Below are 23102 nucleotides of genomic sequence, written 5' to 3'. Positions count from 1 at the left end.
CACATCCATGAACAGTGAAGTTACTGCTACCCAACTCAATCTAGGAAAATTCCAGAAACAGCCTATTCCCAAAATAGTAACTGATGCTCCAGGCAGAACGACTCATAATTACACCAGGAAAGACTGGATGATAACCTGCTACAATCTTGTGTGAACCACATACTACCAGGCTAAGCATATTATAAACCTGATTTCATTTAATTCTTAGAACAACAGATGTTTTCTGTTTACGTCACTTGTTTCCCCAATGCCTAGAAAAGTAGCTGTGCAATAAATATTTATGAAACTGATGAATAACCCACAGAATAATAGGCAAGGACATTAAAATAAGGTCCCAAAGAAGAAATACAATGGACCAATAAATACTAGCAACCAATGAAATGGAAAATGCAACAAAAGTATTTTCTATCTAACACGCTGGCAAAGTTTCATATGTTTCACTTTTTTATGACAACATATTTTAATGTGGAAAAGTGTTATAGGAAAAGGTTGTATGGGTACAAATTGGTACTGACTTTTTGGGTGGCAATCTGGCCATATGGATAAACACCCTTAAAATATTCATAGTCCCTGACCACAATTTTCAATGTCTGAAAATTGATTCTAAGTATTGGGGATTTATAGAGAGATGTTATATATGAAGATTTTTATCATGTTATTCAAAAAGCAGAAGAAATAATATGAATCCAAGTGTCCATTTCAGTGGTTAAATGTTAAATGCTGACATAAAATTTGGTCGATTCATGTACTAAACTATTATGTAGTCATTTAAAATCATGGCTTTAAAATAGCATTTAATGAAAGTAAAATACACTAGTTATGTTGAGTTAAACAAAACAAATTGTATGGCATGATCTCAATTTTGTGCAATTCTATGATGTCTGTATGACTACATCTCTCCACTGAAAAAAGTCTAGGAGACTACCCATAGAATATAAAGAGTAGTTATCTCTATGTGATGGAATTATAGGTAATTTTGTGGTTTTGTCCCATACTTTTCCATTTTTTCCCCCAAATTTTCTAAAAGAAGCCATTTCTTTCTAGAAATATTCATTAATTTTTAATATTGTAAAAAATGTGAAAACATATAGGAAAGCTAAGGGATGGGGTTTATTTTTATGGCAATTATTCAGAGAAGAGATAATTTATCTATTGTCTTTCCAAGTTAGTATCTTCAACTTTCTCATCAGGAAAACAGGGCATTTGATTCTTTCTATGATAACATTGTGACAACTAGGAGCCACCTGTAGTCCGCAGACATCTTTTGTTTACATCTTTAAGATGTGAATCTGAATACTTTGGGGTAGAGTCTACCTTTTGCAGTTTGCCACAGTCCTCAGTCCTCCATACAGTCTTACACAATCATGTCTTAATTCTCTGTCTTGGATTCGCAGACCTCTAATGCATTTATCTATTTCAGTGAACAAAGTTTGCCAAAAGTAGAAATCCAAATTAGAATAGGAAGTGCCCATAAGCCTTCTTCCTAATTTATGCATCCACCTGCACATTATTTACCCCTCACCTATATATACTTCTGGTTCTGTTGCAATCAGGGCCTTTCAGAAGTTTTAGCTGCTTTGTAAGCAGCATGGTAAACACAGTGTCTTTATGAGCTCAGGTAGCTATAACAAAGTATCATAGACTGGGTAACTTATAAAAAACAGAAACTTATTTCTCAAAGTTCTAGAGGTTGGAAGTCCAAGGTCAAAGTGCCAGTATTGTTAGGTTCTGGTGACAGCTCTCTTCCTGGTTGTGGACTGCTTACTTCTCCTTGTATCCTTACATGGCAGAGAGGAGAGAGAAAGGAAGTTTCTTATGACTCTTACGAGGGCACTAATTCCATTCCTGAGGGGTCCACCCCTATGACATCATCTAATCCTAATTACCTCCCAAATATCCTCTCTCCTAATACATCTTGGGGGTAGATCTTTGGCATATGAATTTTGGAGGATATACTATTCAGCCCATAATACACAGTTCATGGTGTTGCTATTTACTGAATGCCTAGAATGTGCCAGAAAACATGCTAAGTATTTATAAGCACCTTTAATCCTTTTCTAGGATAACAATTCTAGAAAGCTATTTTTATTTTATTTTTATTTGTATGAATGGTCAAACAAGCACAAAAGGATTAAACAACATAAATGAGTGAATACTTACTGAGAATGTGCCAGGCCCAGAGCCAAGCTCTATGGTGCCAAAGCCTACTTCTTTCCTCTGTACCACACTGCTCTCTATCCCAAAGTTTCCTCTATTTTATATCCCCTCACCTCTTCCAATAAGAGTACTCCTGTTCAAAGTCCGGCTTAATAAAATAGTTTTCAGCTTTGCGCAGTGGCAGTATCGTAGCCAATGAGGCTTACCCGAGGCGCGATTATTGCTAATTGAAAACTTTTCCTAAAATAGTTTTCAATTTTAATTTAGTTATTACTTGTTATTTTAACTTGTAATTCTGGAGAGGAATCTTAACTAATAAGAATGGCAGGTGAATTGGCTTTAGGTTAGGGATAAATGCGGGATTCATAGACCCTTTTATACAACAATGCCAAAGTGTTGTCCTCCTTGTTTTCCTAGCTGCTCACTACATGAAGGAACTGGAGAAAAGGAATGGAATTATCAAAGAAGGCAATTTTACCATTAATATAATACAGAAAATAATCGATGAAAAAAGATAGCCTAGAAGTCATAAAGAGAGTGGCTCAGTCCGGAATCAAGGCTGCTTTAATGAACGTATCTGGGTACCTGGGCACAGAGCAAGTGTCCCCAAAGCAGAAATAATAACAGGTAGCCTTCTGTCTTCCTGTGGAACATAGTTCACTTTCAAGCCTCACCTGGGCAAGGCATTCCAACTATTCCTCCTAGGGCTTTATTTCTTCAGTGTCCTAAATGTGTGTGCAAGGAGATGCTCTTTGGTTCTCCTGCTATAGACCCAGTCTGTATGAGAACAGTATCTTGATTCTGAAAACTGTGCACGACCTAGGGAAATTATTAGTCAGTGTGAACAATGCCACTAGTAAATTACCCAGTTTTGATGGTTCTTTCATTCATTCTCCCATTTAGTAACTATTAAGCACATCCCATATGCAGAGGGCTCAAGTAGGTACTGAGCCAGAGCTGTTAAGAGAATAACAAGTTTCCTGCCCTCATGGAACTTACAAGATAATTTAGCAATGGATGATAAAAAAGCATTCACATTTTGCTCAGAGATAATGATTCAGAGAAGCCAAGGAAGATGACGTCATATTCAACTGGTTGACAATGTTTTGGGGCATTGCTTGTTCAGACTTACAAAAAATGTAGAGTGAATTACATGAATTCCAACCATCAGAATTCAATTTCAAGCTATCTGGGACACCAAAATCATTTTCCCCAAAATAACCTTGATTTTATGAATCAAGAAATCCTCTAACACTTGGTTCTGATTCTTTTTTTTTTTTTTTAAGATTTTATTTATTTATTTGACAGACAGAGATCACCAGTAGGCAGAGAGGCAGGCAGAGAGAGAGAGAGGAGGAAGCAGGCTCCCTGCTGAGCAGAGAGCCCAATGCGGGACTTGATCCCAGGACCCTGAGATCATGACCTGAGCCGAAGGCAGCGGCTTAACCCACTGAGCCACCCAGGCGCCCTTGGTTCTGATTCTTAGGCAGCAAAATTAAACTTCTTTCAAATGTAGAAGTTCTTTTCTCTCATCTCCCATTTACACAAGATGGTTCAAAGTGCTGTAGACAGAGTACTCCATGAAATACAACAGCATGAAAATTAGATATGCCCAAATCTCCAGAAAAGTCTTTTTTTTTTTTTTTCCTAAGGAAGAACTAAATTGTAAAGGTAAGCCATGTGGTGAGAAGATTCTGAATGGAGATATAAACCATGACACATTTAATGAAATTGCCTCCAATAACCTAGATAAGAAGGGCTTATAAGGAAGAATTACAACATTTCTGTACAAACAGGATCTAACACAAAAAAGATTCTAAATGTCTCTGGAAAGAGTACATTTTATAATTGCTTTAAATCTATTTAAATAATATGAGAAAATACATCCAGATATTAAGAACGCTAGGTATTGCCCATCTTTTTCCAAGCAGAATGGTTGAATCGTGTGGTCCTTGCATTTCTAAATGTCCCAGTTTCAAACTCCTCAGTACTCAAGTGGCTTCCTGATGCTTGTGTAATCTTAAAGCCAAGTGTTCTCCTTTCCATTGATAAGACCAGCACTTGTCATCCATTTTAGCAAAGCACCAGCTCAATGTTGCTTCAGACCGATTATGTAACACCCACTATACGAAACATGGCCCAACAGATCCATGAGGATCTAGAAGTATGAAAAGAAGTGTAAGCAAAATAAGATATTCAGAAGATAGCTATTACAGTGACAAAGATACTCATGCTGATGTTCTTTGGAAATTTCAAAATGAGAAATACTATGCTTATACAACCATAGACACTATTTTGTGCCACAAAATATCATGCTACTCAGCCATTAAAAAGTGTGCTGAAGATTACTAAGTAAAGAAATATGTTCACAATGTATTGCTGAAGTGCAAACACATAAACCGCACAGACAGCAGTATCCCAAATAAATACACACTCAGAAAAAAGATGAGAAGGATACACACCAGAATGTTTTAAGTGGCATCACATAGAAACAGAACTGAGACAGTTGTTAGTTTCCTCTTTTCACTTGTATAATTAAAAAAAAAATTTTTTTTTTAAGATTTTATTTATTTATTTGACAGAGATCACAGGTAAGCAGAGAGGCAGGCAGAGAGAGAGGAAGGGAAGCAGGCTCTCTGCTGAGCAGAGAGCCCGATGCAGGGCTCGATCCCAGGACCCTGAGATCATGACCTGAGCCAAAGGCAGAGGCAGAGGCTTAACCCACTGAGCCACCCAGGTGCCCCTCCGCTTGTATAATTTTTATAATTTAAAAAAATACATATTTTTCCCATGTGTGACTTAAAGAATTATGGACCCAGTTATTAATCAATGAACTGTACAACCTGTGTTGTTGAAATGTTTCAAATTGTTTCAATGTTTGGATAAACTGGCTGAATTCAGTGATCTTTAATGTTCCTCCAACTCTTATGAGTGATGCTTCTATGAGTTAGAAGCCAAAGACACCAAAAGGGGCAAGGAAGATGACAACACCCTAGAATACCCTAATGGTCTAAGTAGTTCAAGGAAACAATCTATATTTGTATCAATAGGCGGTACAACTTTGGCAATGGTCTGTAGATCACCCATGGTCTTTGAAAAGATGTTCACTAGAAAATTAGAAATGAATGGATAGTTGGAAGATTTTTCCGCAAAACTGAAGTTATTCATATTAAAGACTGTCCTTAAGTCTCAGATGGTCTCCTTCTTACTCTTTCATGGGGAGGGAGGGGAATTATTTAAATATCCATTATTTTATGAAACACATTGGTGATAGTATTTAGTAACTGTTTTATACCCTTACATAACAAAATAAAAGGCTGGCAACTCCTGTGGTAGTTTCCAAAGCTTCAAATAATTTTTACTAGTCCTGGTAATTCAAATTTGGAGATTTCTTATTGATGAATGGTGCATTTCTATTTATACACATTTTGTTTCAACAGGATTTGCAAATCTGTGGTCCTAAGGCAGAATATACCCTGTGGATGAATTGTGTTTGCTAACAATTGAGAAATTTCTCATAAATACCCTTTCACTGGGCTCAGATCCCCTTGTTGGGAACAGCAAGCTGTAGTTGAAGACCCACTATTCTTTTGGTGGGGCTTAGGGTTTTCCAGTCTGACACAGTGGGCTGTCTGGCCAACTTTGGTCATTTTTGCTACTTGCCGGGCCCTTGCAGGTATCTGAGTCTGTTACCTTCTTAGGAAACACACTTCCAGCCAGTTTTTAAGAAAGAAATTTAAGGGGTGAGAGAAGCCATGTTCTGTTCAGTGAGATCAGAGAGAAACTAGCCCCAATTCTATTTAGCCACTTCTGGGATTTGGGTCCAAGTGCTTGGTTGGCATCACTGATCAAAGTTCTAGCAGTAGCCTTTCAGCTGTTGCCAGGAGCCAGGGCCGGAAGGCACACCAAACACAAAGAACAACCCTCAACCATTCTCTGCATCCCTTCCTCCACCCACACCCCAGTGCCCCCTTGGGGGACGTCTCCTTTAAATATTTTCTTGCCTTAGCTTTCTCCTTCAGAATCACTCATACCATAAAAATAAAGCAAGAAAACACCAAGAATTTTAAACACCTCAGTCTGTAATGGGATTAGAGCATCTGTAAGGTGTAAAAAATGATTTCATTGTTTCCTATAAACTGGCTCCTTCCTCACCAGAAAGGGCCTCAGTCAAGATGTAGAAAGCAACTTTTTAAACAGCGTGTATTAAATCTGACAAACATCTGGTCAATCAAATTTACAGCAATACATAGGGTCTAATAAAGGTTTATTTCTTCTTGAAGAACAAATTTAAAGATTTTTTTAAAAGCTTTTATATATAAAAAGAAAGCTAGACCTACATTTCTTGGCCTAGCCTGATTTGAAATGCTCAGTGCTTTGCCAAACCCTAGCCACAAAGGGTTCTGTTTTCTCGAGGCAGCAGCAAAAGAGAAATATGTTCAAGCTGCAGGCCTGCCACTCTCCTGCATCACACTGCCAAAAGAGAAGCACCCAGGATGCCCTGGAGGTGCTAAGACTTGGAGCTGACTATGGTCCCCATGGGATAGAGGTCATGGTGGTAACATGGATTCCCAAGGAAGCAGAGATCTTCCTATTAGCACCATTTCTCATTGTTGTTTCCTTCCTGTGTGTGTGTGTGTGTGTGTGTGTGTGTGTGTGTGTGTGCACACACGCATGCGCATGCAGTTGCAAGCCCACGCATGTGTGGTGAGAGCAGAGGATCAAGGAATGGGGTTGAATACAGACCGCTTACAGTCAGGGTTAAGAGAAGGAACAGGAGAAGCACCAAGTCTCTCCCTTTACTCCTTGCTCTAATTCTCTAAAATCAGCAGCTCTTAGGAACAAAATTAAAGACATGATTTAAGTTATTTAAGTTACTTGGAAGTAGGGATGAGCAGTGTTGCTAAGAATGAAACCGGAGCTCCTCCTTCGAACCATGAGAGATTCAACTACAGACCTGGACATGCATGTGGGGTCACATACCTTCATGGACCTGACACATGCTTGCACCATATGCTCACCAACAACATTAAGCCACAGCATAAGGGGGGTGATATTTTGGGAAAAGTAACCTATTTAATTTTTTCCTTTAAGTGGATTTCCTTACCATCCATTAAATAAATGAGCTTCATTGTTTCAAGGGAAGTGTGGATAGGTAAAAACTCCCCTTCATGGAGCTAAGCCTGGGGCACCCAAATCAATTAGCCATGGAGCAGAGGAAATGTAGGTTATGATAAAGAACAACAGATGAGATACAAGTGTCATCAATTTCCCTCTGGGGTCAAAACTCCAAAGAAAGACTGGGAGTAAGAAGAAATAGAAATCCTCACATAACGTTACTGCCAAAGCACTGTTTGGAAATGGCTAAAGGAGGGGTTTAAATGGATGGACTAGAAGGAGGTTTTTGACCTCAGCTTTATGACATTAGGTACCAGATAATCGTTGTGGTGGAGGCTGTATAGGACATTTCATAGCATTATTGGCCTCTATCCCCTAGATTCCAGTATAAAACCCATACCTCTGGGTTGGGGTGAGCAAAAATGTCTATAGACACTGCCAACATCCCCTAAGGAGGGGGCCAAATCATTTTCTGTGGAACACCATGGGACCAGAGATAGCACCCTAGTTCTCATAGCCCGTGCCCAAGTGCAGGCAACTGAGGAGTTCAGGACACCTCAAAAGGGGTGGAGGTGGAACTGGTGAGTGAACTGGTCTCTCAGAAGACACCACAAACGGAGGGGACCAGAGGCAATGCCCAAGCCCACTCAGAGCCCAGGAAGACCAGCAAGATTCAGCCAAGCTTCAGTGGGTACTCGCACTGAATGTCAGGAAACTACCCAGGCCACCCAAGCCAGAGAAGAGACCCAAGGGTAATGCATATACAGAGGACAATCTTCTGTCAGCCCCCATGAAGAAGATGTATTCTTCCCTAGAATAAAAAAGGCATGCCAGGATTAGACAGTTTAAGAGAAGAGAAAAAACCCTCCCTGAAAGAGGTGTTTAGATCTTATATTCACCCAACATTTACCTAAACAGAGTTCATCTAACCTAGAGACTGTTGTCAAGGGTTGTGGCAGCTGAACAGCAAGATGTAATCAGAGTCATAATCAGAGTTGTACCCAGTGTCCAAGACCCTTTGCCTTTTCTTCTTGAATGTCTTCTGTTCCCTTTCACCTTCTAGGTTTCTGCCCCTACCTCTGGCAAGTAACCTCCTCTTGATCTATCACTTTGGGATCTGTTGTTCTGTCTCTTCCAACCCCGAATGTCACTGTTTACCAAAGAGTCATGGCTCTTTCTGATGTGGGAAATCTCTAAGACACAACGCACTCACTGCCTGGTGTTCCAGTTAAACCAATCCTTCAGTGATTAAGGAGGAAATTCATTGGTGCAGACTTCTCTGGATTCCCAGGAGAGAGACCAACAAGTAAATCATCTAGAGCCACGCTGGCCAATATAAACCACCAGTCACATACAGCCAATCAAATGTAAATTAACAAAAATGAGATTAAGTTGAGAAATTATAGCTCCTCAGTCACTGTTCTAGACTGAATTGTATCCCCCCCCTCTCCAAATTCATATGTTAAAGTTCTAACCCCCAACATCTCAGAATGTGACTCTGTTTGGAGAGAAGGTCTTTAAAGAGGTAATTAAGTTAAAATGAGTCTCTAGGGTGGGCCTTCCTCCTTCCCGATGTCCTTAGAAGAAGAGTAAATGGGGATACGTGGAGGGATGCTGGGGATGTGTTCCCACAGAGGAAAGACCATGTGGAGACACACAACAAAAAGGCAGCTATCTGCAAGCCAACAACAGAAACCTCAGAATGAAAACAATGCTGCTGACACCCTGATCTCAGACTTCTAACCTTCAGAACTGTGAGAAAATAATCTTCTGTGTTTCAGCCACCTCATCTGTGGTATTTGTTACATCAGCCTAGCGAACTAACAGTCACACTCGCCACATCTTAATAACCGCACTGAAGGAGCAGCATGTTCTACAGGAGAGCACTGTTCTGGAACTAAAAGTAGCCAAAATAAAGAGAAAACACAATTTGTTGTGGTTCACAACTCACTCTCATACATGGTAAGACTTGCGATTTATAGGTAGTCATGTTGTCCCATTAATGAATCTTTTCTTCTTCCCTTTAACATTCAGCTACAACTCAAAGAGCCAAGCAGAGGCCTTGAGAATCTGTAGCTTGCAGTCCTTCTGCGTCTAACAAGAGGCTTGTACCCCTGCTTGAGAGTCACAGTGGCAATGCCCACCCTCACTCACATGTGCACGCGTGCACGCACACAAAAACACACTCACCTTAATGACAGGAAGAACGAATAATCTCCCCACCCCTCACACACACACACACACACAAAGTTCTAACTGTACTTAATTCTCTAAACTGTGTAAACGAAAAGAAGCAACTGGGGCCCTCCCTTTATCTCCTCAGGCCACCACAGACTTAACCAACAAAATGGTCCATATGCATTGCTTTCCTGCTCCCTCTAGCCAAAGTGGTGTATTTGACCAGCACAGAGGAAAGGCCCGAAATGCTAAGAAATCAATGCCCAGAAATGGTTCTCAACCAACAAAGGATAGAAGTTATGGGTAAATAATTTTCTGTTCCTTCATGGTCCAGTTCTTAAGGATAGTCTACATTACCTCTCATAGGACCCTCAAAAGAAGAAGCTCCAAATGGCCACGGTGCTAATATACTTAACAACATGCCCCACTGGGATGTCTTCCCTCCCCCCACTCCCTTCCAGCACTTCTGAGATGGTTTTCCAGATGAACTACTTGGATTAAATCCTCGCTCCGAGATCTGTCTCTGTAGAAACCCCAACTAAAACACCATGACAGACAGCAGCCTCTCCCACAATCATGACACACACAAAAGAGAGGGACTGAGTTTTATACACCAATTTTTAATGACAACACCATAAGGTGTTTTCTTTACCACAGGCATTTTCAGTACCATAGGCACTGTTGAATCTCATAAAATGCTGGTGGGGGTCCTTCTTCTCAAGAGGAAGGAAATCTAGAATTGCTTCCATGGTATAACCTACAGGCTACCCTGACCAGTTGTCCTACCTGGTCCCTTTCAAGATAATCAGAGAAATACAAATAAAGTCATTTCTAGAAATAAACTGGACACATTAGCATCAGTACACAGAAGACTGATTATTCTACTCTAGATGGCTAATACAGAAGGCTGCTGGGGAACAAACGGTTATTTTTCTGACTCTCCACAACAAAAATGTTGAAAAACTTAATGACAGTAAGAACCCTCATTTGGTGATAAATGCAGAGAAGAGCGTGCTCAGGAGGAAATGAAAGTAAGAGGTAACTGCCAACACTATGGCCAACTGTTCCATTCACCATTTTGCTGTAGCTCAAATTCCATTACAACGAAATTACTTCATCATTAATCCTTGTATAATATCCTCCCTCCTACCACCCCCCCAAAAAAATTCAGTCTTCAGTAGACAATCTACTTGTAGCCCATAAATATCCAGTGGCATAATACATAAGGAAGCCAACATTTCCTTTTAAGAGATTTGACTCCTGGAAGCTAAGGAGAGTGGGCAAGTACCCAAAGACATCCAAATTCCATATGTTTTCTGCCTATCTCTGAAAGTTGGCATCAGGTTCCCAATTGTACTCTTCCCAAGAGGCCCACTTCATGCACAATTCAGAGGAACTTAAGCCTCATTCATGCTAATGAGGCTCTTTATTTGTCCAATAAGACAGAAAGAATTCCAAAGCTTGATATTTCCAGCCTTTTTTTTTTTTTTTTTTAAAGAGACCAAGCATCAGTCAGTTAGAAGGGAGATCAGGGACTACCTCCACGCCACCATTTTTGTTCCCTTGAGAGTAAAATAGGTGGATGAATTCCAAGGAACAAGATGCAGACCTTCAAGCTCTACAAAAGACTCAAGTTAAGGCCTTGGACTCTCTCCATAGATGTCGCTGTGGCCCTGTCCAGGGCTTAGCGGAACATTCTATATCTTTGAGGGGAAAGGCAGCCAGAGTAAAAGAGCGAATTCTTGAAAATTAATGATGTCAGTCTGTCTTCATATATCAAGCTAATTTGAAAGGGCTTTAATTTTCTTAAAGGATAAAAAAAGGTTTCTTTGCTAGATTAAACTTGCGATTGTCATTCATATATTGTTTATAAGGTAGTCATCTCTTCGCTCCGTATTTTTTTGTTTTTGATTTTGTATACTAGTTAGCAGTGAAGACTTGTCTGCGTGTATCAGAAGGAATAAAGAGAGAAACGTCCTTAACTGTCAGTTTTAATAAGAGGAGTCAACATGCCTCTATTCAGGTTAAATATTGTCCTGTCACATTTCAATAGAGTCAACAGATTTTTTAAAAAGAAAAGTCAAAAGCACTGTGTATGCAAAAAACCCTCCCTGTCATAGAATGTCAAAGCCCTTCTTTATCTGGGGGAGGGGCGTGGAGGTAGGACAGAAAAATCTTTTGTAAAATGTGAAAAATTACCACTCATAATTGGCGCTGACATAAAAAAGGTTTTTTCTTGTTAGAAAAACAAAGAAAATCTCTAATTTAATAATCACCTGCAAAGTGTTATTGTGATGGGAACAAAAAACACACAATCAAAGTCATCTTTTTTAAGTAACTATAGTGTTTTAAGCAATCACTGCACTTTGCAGCAGCTCATACACATAAACCAATGATGTTCAGAGAGGAAAAAAGCTATTCCAAACTCCTCAAGCAAAGTTTCTGAAATAACAAGTGACAGGCTACAATAAGAAAATGCAAATGGGGCATTATGTTCAAAATAAAGCCAAACAAGATTTTTTTAAACCCAAAACATGTTCCTGTAAGCAGGAATCATTTAGACTGAAATTGCATGAGAAAAGCCATTCTTTACAGGGGGACTGAAGGGTTAAAGATACATATTTCGAAAAGATGCACTAAAGAGAATTGGACATATTCTGAGTGAAGAACAATCTGTAATAGAGAGTAGCAGGATAAAGCCATTTTCCCGTTTCAAATGCTGGTTGCTTTGTTAAATACGCAATTCCTGCTTAGAGTTTCAGGATTTCGTGTCTTCACCTGCAGCAAACATTGTAATTTTAGAAATTATTCTAACTCCACATGAAACTATTTGCATTTAATAACCATTTCCACCAATTAGATGAGTGCAAAAAAATACATACAGCTTTCTAGACTAAGTAATCATCTAAATAATCTCAAATTTGATAACATCAAACCAAATGGGATCAACTCCCCTAAAAATGGCAAGGGAGGCTGGCTCGGAACAACAACCGCCACTCACCATTAACACCCAGGCTTTGTCACTAAGAAAAAGTGCCATAGAGGGTTATCTTCTGAAGGTTTCGCCAAGGCCTAATGATTTCTTAGGAGTAATCTGCTTAAGGAATAGAAAAGGAAATCAGAGTTGAGAAAAATCTACTTCACATTCTTTCAAGTTAGCAAGGAAATAAACATACAGATAACAACAACAAAGTTGGTCTTTTGGTAGGGGGACCATGTGTCCTCCTTAGCCCAGACCAAGCCCAGCTTTGGCCTCTTGTTCTTGTGTCTCATTTGCTTCAGCATTTGTCTTAGATTTTTCTCTCATGAATCAAGTATCAATCCAGGATGGATTAGTAGACCTGCACTTTGTACCTCCAGCTTCATCTACGGTCCAATTTACTCATGCAGGAAATGGATGTGTAGGAGAACTCTCCCACTAGCCCATGGTTAAATCTGAAGGATGACTACTGTTAACCCATATGTCTGTCTTAAAGGCTCATTCCAGGGACAATTCATACCTCTCTCTCAAGGAGAGCTTGGAAAGTATTTGTGGATAAAATAAGCACTTAGGGAAATCTACCTCCTCTGGTTTACAGTGATAATGAAAAAGATATTTGTCACCACTGCTTTTCCTGGCTCATTGTATGTCATGGTCCAAGCTGCCTACAAGATGCACAAAGGTGGTGGAATCAGCAGGGAAAGTGGAAAATTATAGCAGTCTTATCATGGATCACAGACAGTAGTCTGTGTACTCTTACTATTGGGCTTTGTCCCTCAGTGTATGGTGAGAATCTATGACTGTTTTAATATCCAGTAATGCTTTTTTTTTTTTTTTTACAATAAACTCTTTAGCCTACAATGAGCTCAAAAACCACAAAAAATGACAGGAAGTTTAAGTTCTGAAATTCTACTCCTTAAAAAAGTTAATGAAAATTTTTTAATTAGCACAAAGGTATATTGATGTTTACCATCTACTTTGGAGAGATTATAGTATGACACATATGTACAAGTATGACAGAGTACAAGAAAAGCAAAGGACATCAGCTGCCGAAGAAATACTATGCTCTACTTAAAAAGGTAGTAGTTATTCTATGAAAACAATATTAAAAGAATGATGGTTTTTTTTCAAGATTTTTTTTTTTTTAAATTTGAGAGAGTAAGATAGAACATAAGAGGGGAGAAGGTTAGAGGGAGAAGCAGACTCCCCATGGAATTGGGAGCCTGATGCAGGACTCGATCCTGGGACTCCGGGATCATGACCTGAGCCGAAGGCAGTTGCTTAACCAACTGAGCCACCCAGGTGACCAAGAATGATGATTTTTAATATGCAACCTGCAGAAGGTTTGACTGTGAACTACTTTATCAACCATGACTTTTCATTTAGATCAAATGTCATGTTCTCTTTCTTAATTTTACTACTTTAGGTTTCAATTGAAATAGATGTTAAGGGGTGCCCGTGTCAGGTCATGATCTCAGGGTCCTGGGACTGAGTCTTGCATTGGGTTCTCTGCTCAGCAGGGAGCCTACTTCCCCCTCTCTCTCTGCCTGCCTCTCTGCCTACTTGTGATGTCTCTGTCAAATAAATAAAATATTTTTTAAAAAAAGAAATAGATGTTAAAATTTACATTTTTATATACTTGAAATTAAATTAAATTAAATACCAAGATTTTATGACTAAGCTGATATAAAATTCACTTTTTAAAAAAGACCTGACCATGATGGAATGACTTCTCTTTCTTTGCTACTCATTGTTAATTTTTTTTTTAATTGATCGGGTTTTAGATTTCAACCTCTGAAGAACTACTTTGTAAGCCAACCTAAGTGTTTGAATAATAATGTAAATAATGAGTCCTTTCGATTTTGTTTGTACTTTGTTAAAAATTAGTCCGAGAGCTTTAATCAAGTATTCAACAAATGAGCACCAAATGATTACAGCCTAAAGAATTCAGTAAATCACAATAATTGGAAACAAAATCTGTATATAGGGACACATTGGAATATATCCCCAAAATAGCAAGAAGGAAATTTAAACATAGTAAATGATGAGAGCATATATGATGTATAGTATTTCATTTTGAAATTCTATAAATAGGCTTTAGAACATTTCAAGTTGTACAAAGAATATTTGGATGAATCTCTTCCTTAAAAATTATATAAATTCCTGTCTTTACTGGGATAAACTGAAATTGAGAAAACCTATGATTTTGAAGCATCTTAGTTCAAATTCAAAAGAATTACAGAGAAACAGATAATTATGCATTTTGTCTTAAGTTTTCATCACAGTAAGTTTCCCTGAATTAAAGCAGAAATGTTTACACACTTCCATATGAACAACAACAACAAAAAAATTGAGGCTATAATCCATTTGATAGAATCTTTTCCCCTGAGCTTAGCAGATACTCTAGCATTTGTAGAGAGAGTAATTACCCATTTGAGAGTATAGTGGCTTACAAAGATTAGTAAATTAATGTCAATAGTTTCAAACAAAAAAATGCAACTTTAAGAGTTGCAGGCAATTTTTTTTTAAGGATTTTATTTATTTGACAGAGAGAGTGAGAGTGCGCGCGCAAGCACAAGCAGGAGGAGGGGCAGAGGGAGAGAGAAGCAGGCTTCCCACCGAGCAGGAAGCCCGATGTGGGGCTTGATCCCAGGACCCTGGGGATCATGACCTAAGCTCAAGGCAGATGCTTATCTGACTGAGCCACCCAGGCACCCCAAGTTGTAGGCAATTTTATGAAAAAGTTTTAAAATAATAACAGTGAAAAGAGTACATTCTTCAGAATACTAGTGATACTTTATTAGAAACATGGCTAAGAAATCTACAACAGTATGGGACTATTACAGTCAACGTACATTTGAATGACATCACCAAACAGTGACTCCTTGCCATTCACCTGAAAAGGCACCCTCTTCCAGAGTATGAGGTCTCCGTTATCTATCAGTGTGCCCAGAGACATTTCTTTTTGAGTCATGTCATCATGTGGCTTTGTACAACGCCAATTTAAGCAAGAACTATAGTTGCTTCCCAGCATTCCCTTCCCTGCATAGTTTGAGTCAACAATGCCCACAAGTGCTGTTTTGTGCAAGCTTTGGAAGGCAGAATGAAGCAGCAGACTGTGTGTTAATGCTCTGAAGACTGCTGTATCTGATTGGACACTAGGCATATGACAGCTCATATACTTGGTGCATCTGCTGGCTCACCCTGGTGATGTGTAGCAGCACCTGGACCCACAGTTCCTCCAGCTTCTGCTGGATCTGTTTCTTCGGATTCTCAGTCTTTGGCCAGGTCCATACATAGCTCCTTGGTGAAGGGTGCCATCTCTTCTTTGTAGTCATTGATAGCACTGAGGTTGGAAGTGGTCAAACACAGTTGGGGATTCCAGTTTGTGCTAATGGATTCAGTCGTCCTCGTAAGTTTCTAGTTTATCCTCGTGCATGTCCATTTCAAGGTTTTTTTTCCCAACTGCGGGTCTAACTGACCAACGGCAATTCTAGTTCCAGCACTGGATGCCAAAGCATCAGCCTGCATGGGTCCATCTACCAGCTCCCACAGCAGCGGAAGGTTTGAGCCCTATAACAAATCCTTTATTCTAATCACTCAAGATGGTTCTGCTTCTCTGACTGAACCCTGACACATCATCCCAATTCTTCAAATCCAGGTGGTGCCTGGGTTTGATTTTACAAACCACCTGCCAGATACAAACACTGAATTTCATAGCCACTTTGATGTTTATGAGTTGCTTTCAAATATGTAGCAAATTGAAATAAAATGAATGAAGGAAATACAGAAAGGAAAATGCAATGCTTTTCTCCTTTGGAAAGAGCAAACTTTGTTCCCCTCTGAAAAGTAAAGCCCAAAGGGAAGGGTTGCTGGCTCCTGTACAGGGATCAGATCATTTCCCTCCTATGGGAACTTTTCTTCTCACTCCACGTTTGCACCCTCTATCAGACATTCTGATTTGTTTAGGGGTGCATTCTGGCACTGTGGGAAGACAGGCAGTCATCTTTAGTAGACTTAGTATATTAAAGGACAATGTGAGTTGGGACTTTTAAGAGATTTTGTCTTCATATTAACATATGCTTTATTCACTGTCAAATCTGCCAGATGCCTGGTGCGTGGAAGATCCAGGGAAGACTAGGCAGGTGCCTTGAGATGGGTAAGCAGCCAGCCACGTTTTGGTCTCTTTCTATGCTATCTGTGAATCCACTATGGATAATGGATAAATACGTTTGGCAAATACAAAACAAGAAAAACAACTTGGTGTTTTTTTTTCCCCTTGTTTGCAGACATCCCTAATGGGATTAAGACAAACACCACCATCCCAATTCTCTGTGCCTTGAGGTTGTTTAAGAAGATGCCCGGCCATTTAACCAGCATGAGGGGTAACATGAACGCCATATATAAAGATTAACAATTAAAAATCTTTCCTCAGGAAAGGAATACCATACAAAAGCTATTCAAAGCTTCAAAGCAAGGGTCTGTGAAGGCCCCATATACTTGGGCCATTTGAGTTATTTCAATTTACTTCAGGAAAAAAGAAAAAAAAAATCCCACAAAGCTGACATTATATAGTAAAGTTTCAGGGATACGGGAGCTATTTAATCATTTTGTGTGTTACCCTGGCTTTTCTGCAGTCTCTTTTTCCTGTGGTTTTGTTCTTGTGCTGCTCATTAGCACCTCCCCCAGAGAGTGGGCAGGAGAAGAGAAAAAGAGATAAAACTCAAATCAGACAATTTTATCAGTCAGCCTGTCAACAAGTTGAATATATTGAGAGCCCAGGGGGTGCAGAGGCACTTTTTAGTAGCTCCGATAAAAGGTTTGGTGGGGGAGGAGGTCAAAACTAATGGCAACATTGAGATTTTGGGGATTATCAAGGGATTTTATTGATTTGTGCCCTCTACATCTCCATTAGTGCAGATAATCAAAAGTGGGGCGAAATAATTAAGCATCTACAGAACTTTCTTAAAGAAGACACTTAAAAATCTATCACTTTTATCCCTGAGAGTTTGGGGACCTGTTGGGCAGTTCAAATGGAAAACAAATAAATTAATTCCCTTTGCTTTGTCTAGATTCTTAAAATTGCACTGTAAGGAAAAATAAAAACCTTCCCAGCAGGTTCTCCGGCTCTTCGGCAACCTTCTCTTTTCAGCCTGACTCCAGCTAAGAGAGGAGCAGGACCCATGGAGAGGGTACATCTGAGTAAAGCAAGAATCGAGATCACGGCCACCAAAACGAGCCAAAGCCTGACAATGAAGGATGGAGTTCGCCACAGACACAGTAAAATTAACAATGTGTGCTCTGCACGTTGACACGGATTTCCATCGAACCTTGCTGTCTGTGCAGGAGACACAAAACTCTCCATCATGTTGGGAGTCCACTCCATACAACAAGTTTGCTACTTCTGAGGCTGAATTAAAAAAAACAAACAAACAAAAAAAACAGGTGGGTCTCTTTCTTTCTTCTTCTTTTTTTTTTTAAATTTATTTTATTTGACAGAGAGACATCACAAGTAGGCAGAGAGGCAGGCAGAGAGTGGGGGGGCGGGGAGCAGGCTCCCTGCTGAGCAGAGAGCCCAATGCAGGGCTTGATCCCAGGACCCTGAGGTCATGACCTGAGCCAAAGGCAGAGGCTTAACCCACTGAGACACCCAGGCGCCCCCTACCAGCTCTTTCTTAAGAGAATCTTTTATTTCTTTCAAGCCTAGTGTTCCGAGATATAAGGAAAGTAGACACTCAGTGCTAGAAGAGGACCAGCTGCAGCACAGAACTCCTGGCATGACTCCTCAAGGGTGCCATTGTTCAGTTGGTTCCAGTGCTCTGGAAAATCCACAGGGTTCTAAGGGTTTGCATATTCTAGTTTGGACCTGTTTGCACCCAGCTGTCTCCCCCTTCCCTACTGCTGGGGCTCAAAGATGGAAAGAAAGAGACAAACAGAATATTTCTTCCTCTCTTCCTCAGGTTGCAGCCCCAGAAGCTTCCTCATCTCTGTGGCTCTGGCCCTCACCAGACAGGCCAGCCTACGTGCTAACTATAATAATCCCTAACTAGCAAGCCACCTCCTCCCTCTGCCCTCTACCCAAGGAACAGCAGTGGCTTCCTGCTGTTGTGAATCTCTGCCTTGTCCTCTCTGCTCTCCAGCCTCTCCAACACACCTGGACATCTGACTCCACATTGAATTTGCTCCCTTTTATTTTTTTACTTTTTTAAAAAGATTTTTATTTATTTATTTGACAGACAGAGATCACAAGTAGGCAGAGAGGTAGGCCGGGGGTGGGGGGAGCAGGCTCCCCACTGAGCAGAGAGCCCAATGCGGGGCTCAATCCAAGGACCCTGAGATCATGACCTGAGCCGAAGGCAGAGGCTTTAACCCACTGAGCTACCCAGGTGCCCCGAATTTGCTCCCTTTTAAACACCAAAGTGGTTTCTGCTTTTCTGGCTGGATCCTGACTGACACACTGCAGCAGTGCATTTGAGAGATGATTCTCTATCTTGACAGCTGACTCAGTAGCTGGAATCCACTTACATGATTTTGCCGCCTGTTAGAACAGGGTTCTCAACTTCAGTACAACTGACTCACTGAGTTGGGTAGTTCTTTGCTGGGAGGGGCTGTCCTGTGCATTGTGGACAATTCAGCAGCATCCCCGGCTCTAGCCAGTAGGTGCCAGCGGGACATCTCCTGTGTAATAAGATCCAAAAACCTCCAGAGACGGTGCAAGGTGTCCCCTGGGAAGGAACACACCTTCCCTGGTTGAGGGTGGATGCTGTAGGAGATTTGGTGGCGACAGCTCTGTGTATACACCTTGGATGTTCCTGCCCTACACCTGGTCAGTGAGTGGGGCTTAGGGCCATGGTAGACGGGCTCTCATCAGTGGGCCTTTGGTGGCCTCTTCCACTGACTACCATGAATTCTCAAGAGGAGGGAAGAAAAAGCCATGTTGACTCTGAAGACAAAAGGACCAGTTTCCTTCCTTGCTGGGAAAAATGATGGTCCAGGCTGTATGGTGGCTGCAATAGGGCCAAGGATTCTTACTTGCCACCTCTCTTTTGTAAGGACACTGAGAAAACGTGGAGAATGGAGCCTCCAGGTATGAGGCTCTCCACGCTCCGTGAGGTCTGGCCTGTCCGCTTCTTAAACACATTTCATGTTCTTAATGTAAACCAGCCAATGGTGTGCCCTTGGCCCTGATGCCCTTGGTGACCTGTGAGGCTTCCTCCTCCTAATCCCTTGTCTTTCAGAAAGGGTACAAAGGTACTGCTGGCCCCACCCACACAGCGTGCCATCCTAGCTCCCTGCGGCGGGAGGTGGCACAGTAATTTAATCAAATGTCAACCTCCCAGGTATTATATTTCAAATGCAAATAACTTGGTAATGTAATATTGTAGCTGAGACTTTAAACTCACGGAAATCTAGAAAATCAGGTTATGGTTGCTCCTAGAATTAACATTCCTCTACACATTCCTTGGACACTGGGCTTGCTTTGTGTTGCTAACTGCTGTCAAACACACACTGAAATGACTGAGTATTCGCTGGGCAGCCTGGGAAGTCTGGTCTTGAATGGTTGAGATTCTTCCTGTTAAAATGAATATCCCTTCAACTGGACTTCTGATCCTAGAGTGGGAGCTGTTGCCTAGAGCTAGGAATAACAGATGGGAAAGTTTCATTCTCACCCAGATCCATTCTTGGCAAACTGTTCTGTCTCTCTCTTTGGGGCTTAACTTCCCAAATCATTAAAAAAAAAAACCGAAAAACCCTGCCATATATTTCCTTCAGCAAGATGCTATTTATAATAAAGTGGCAATCATTTTTACTGTGCTTTGAACACAAAATATAAATGCAAAATACTTAAAAGGCTACTTCGTTTTAGAGATTAAATGACATATTTCTGTCGGTCTTCTCTGAGCTGAGGTCTAGTGAGATGCTACTTGATGAACAAAGAACCTCTGAACCCCAGATTCTCAGGCCACAGTAAATTATTAAAGAAAGCAACCCCCGTTTTCAATTATGTCCCTCATTATGGAATACAAGGGGGTCAAAAAATTCATATCACAGGGAAGAAAGAGGCCTTTCCTGGACAGACTTCCTGAAGTTACCTTGGTTTTACTCATGGACATGGTTGATGACATGATGACCATAGTAGCTATGTGATTAGCTACTCTGGAGGGTGTAGCTAATACATCCTTTTTTTTTTTTTTTTTTTTTTTTAATGTAACTAAATGATAAAGACTATGAATTTAAATACTTTTAAGTAAAAAATTAAGAGGGTTTCAAATGCTCCTGTATGTAGGGCATTAAAATGGCAAAAATGGGCCAGCTCCAAATCAGTTCATTTAAGACGTGACCACAGGCAGAAATCCCAGCTTTATAAACTATCCACCTCACACGTCAAATTAGAATGATAGTCTTACCACTGCGGCAATTAGGAAAACATGGGGACTTGAAATCTCCTGAGTTTCTAAATCTTGGAAGTCCGTGTTCCTCCAGAAATCCCTCTTTCCGCATGTTCCCAAATCAAGTCTATGACTCCTCTCACAAATAGAGTCTCCATGGCTTTTCTCCCTTCATGTAGAGTGTGCATGTTTATGACACGTGTGAAACAGGTGGAAAAAAACGTCCAGATAGCTCCAAACTGTACCACTGCAAACTCTAAGCAACTTCACTGGGGCAGCAGGCAGCTTTGCTTCAACATTTGCTCTGGGGATCCATGAGAAGCAGAGAGATGGGAGCCCTGAGCCTCATCAAGTGGAAGATAAAAATGCCATCATTTTTAGGATGATCACATTTACTTATTTATCTCTCTATATATTTATATCCTATACCTATCGCCTATTTTACTACACCAAATAACACAAGGCGACCTAAGTGAGAAGAGAAATGGGGAAGGAAGGGGAAGACAGAAAAACACAAGGAGTATAAACTGGACCCAGAAATGGATAAATGCGAAATAGCATTGAGTCTTATGTGCTTGTTCTCAAGACCACCGATTTGGTTCTAAGGCTTCCTGACAACAAAGCCAAAAAGGGAAAACTTAACCATTTATGAAGGCCCCAGGGTCCACAAAATGAAAACAAACCAAGAGAAACCCAGAAACTGCTAATGCTGAGATGAAATGGGTCCCCACTTAGCAAGCATGCATCACCAATACTGAGATCATCAACCCATAAGCAATTCAAGTTTCCAAAGCATCAACTTGGAATGATATTTCATATTCAGATCTTTGAAAAAGAAAGCTACCTTCCTAGGACCTTCTTTCCACTGAAGTTACAGCCACTTTTAAGTGTGTATATGAACACAGACATGTATTACTTGCCAGCATACTTTATCTAGTCTACCAATGTTAAACATGATAAAAAGGAATGCCATCATGGAATGTTTAAAAGGACAGAGAGCCCCCACATTATGTACAAAATGATGTTTGATGTGGGTATATAGGTAAATCGATTATTGTTTCCATAGACATACACAAGTGTCTACCCGCAAAATGATTTTTTTTTAAAGATTTTATTTATTTATTTGACAGATCACAAGTAGGCAGAGAGGCAGGCAGAGAGTGAGAGAGGAGGAAGCAGGCTCCCCACCAAGCAGAGAGCCCAATGCAGGGCTTGATCCCAGGACCCTGGGATCATGACCCGAGCCGAAGGCAGAAGCTTTAACCCACTGAGCCACCCAGGCGCCCCCCGCAAAATGATTAAGAACTCTTCACCACCAATAGCACCTGACAACCGGATGGGTTCTGGTCTTCCATTAGACCAAGGAAACATACTCCATATGGAGCCATTTTGACCCTTCAGTGATTCACAGAACCTACAATGACTTCCTCGGGGAGTGGGGGTGAATGTGGTCAACCTGCTTTGTGACTATTTATTTGAAATGTCACTTCTATATACATAGCAGCACCTTGTTAAAATTTTGGCTTTAAAAACAGAGATCAAGTAAGCACTGAAAAAGAATGTGGTCACCATTACTGGGGAAGAGTCAGGTTTCTCTCTACAGAGCCAGTAATTAGTTCTAAGCTGGTCTCAGCACCCAGTCTCTCCTTGTCTAGGGAGATACACATTATTATGGGAATTCATGATCGTAAATGTGAGCAAATGCACTCCCAATCAGGAACCTGGCAAGCTTGTTTTTTAACTAATTACAATTTTTTAGAAATGCCTTTCTTTGGCCATCGTCAATTATTTATTTATTTATTTATTTATTTATTTATTTATTCTTAGGTATAGAAATATATGTCATAGGAAATGAGGGACCCTTAAAGTCTCATCCTCCAGAGATAATTACAGGCAACAATTCAGTGTTTATTTGTACAGAATTGTTTCCATATGTGTATGTGTGTCACTTTTATTTACTTAATTCTTATATAAATGGTATCATACTCTAAATACCATACTACAACTTGCTTTTTTCCACTTAATGATATATCTTGGGTCTCTTTTAGGTCAGTTATTATAAACAGACCTGGTTGCTACATATGCCTGCAAGTATCGTACATTGTACGGACAGCCAGTCTGCCTCATTTGTTGACCATTCCATAGCACTCCACTGCAAAGGCACACAGTCCACAGCGGATTGAATCAAATTCTTACTTTGGGACACATCTAACTGCCTGAATGTCCATCTTCGTCATTACAAACTACAATAGACAATACTTACATATACATTATACATT

At 40.3% G+C, this 23102-nt stretch overlaps 1 protein-coding gene and 1 non-coding gene across 2 annotated transcripts in view; one reads left to right on the top strand and one right to left on the bottom strand.

Moving 5' to 3' along the window:
• Nucleotides 1-23102, bottom strand: part of LOC116579026 (basic proline-rich protein-like) — an 822180-nt gene that overhangs the window by 606266 nt on the left and 192812 nt on the right. The window lies entirely within an intron of this gene.
• Nucleotides 2324-2471, top strand: LOC116580396. The gene has a single exon (XR_004281641.1). It is a non-coding gene; the product is annotated as a U4 spliceosomal RNA (small nuclear RNA).

Source organism: Mustela erminea, chromosome 19 (genome assembly GCF_009829155.1).
Source record: "Mustela erminea isolate mMusErm1 chromosome 19, mMusErm1.Pri, whole genome shotgun sequence".
In the NCBI taxonomy this organism is placed as follows: Eukaryota; Metazoa; Chordata; class Mammalia; order Carnivora; family Mustelidae; genus Mustela; species Mustela erminea.
Note: the sequence above shows the minus strand (reverse complement) of the source record. Positions and strands in the feature narration are given on the sequence as shown.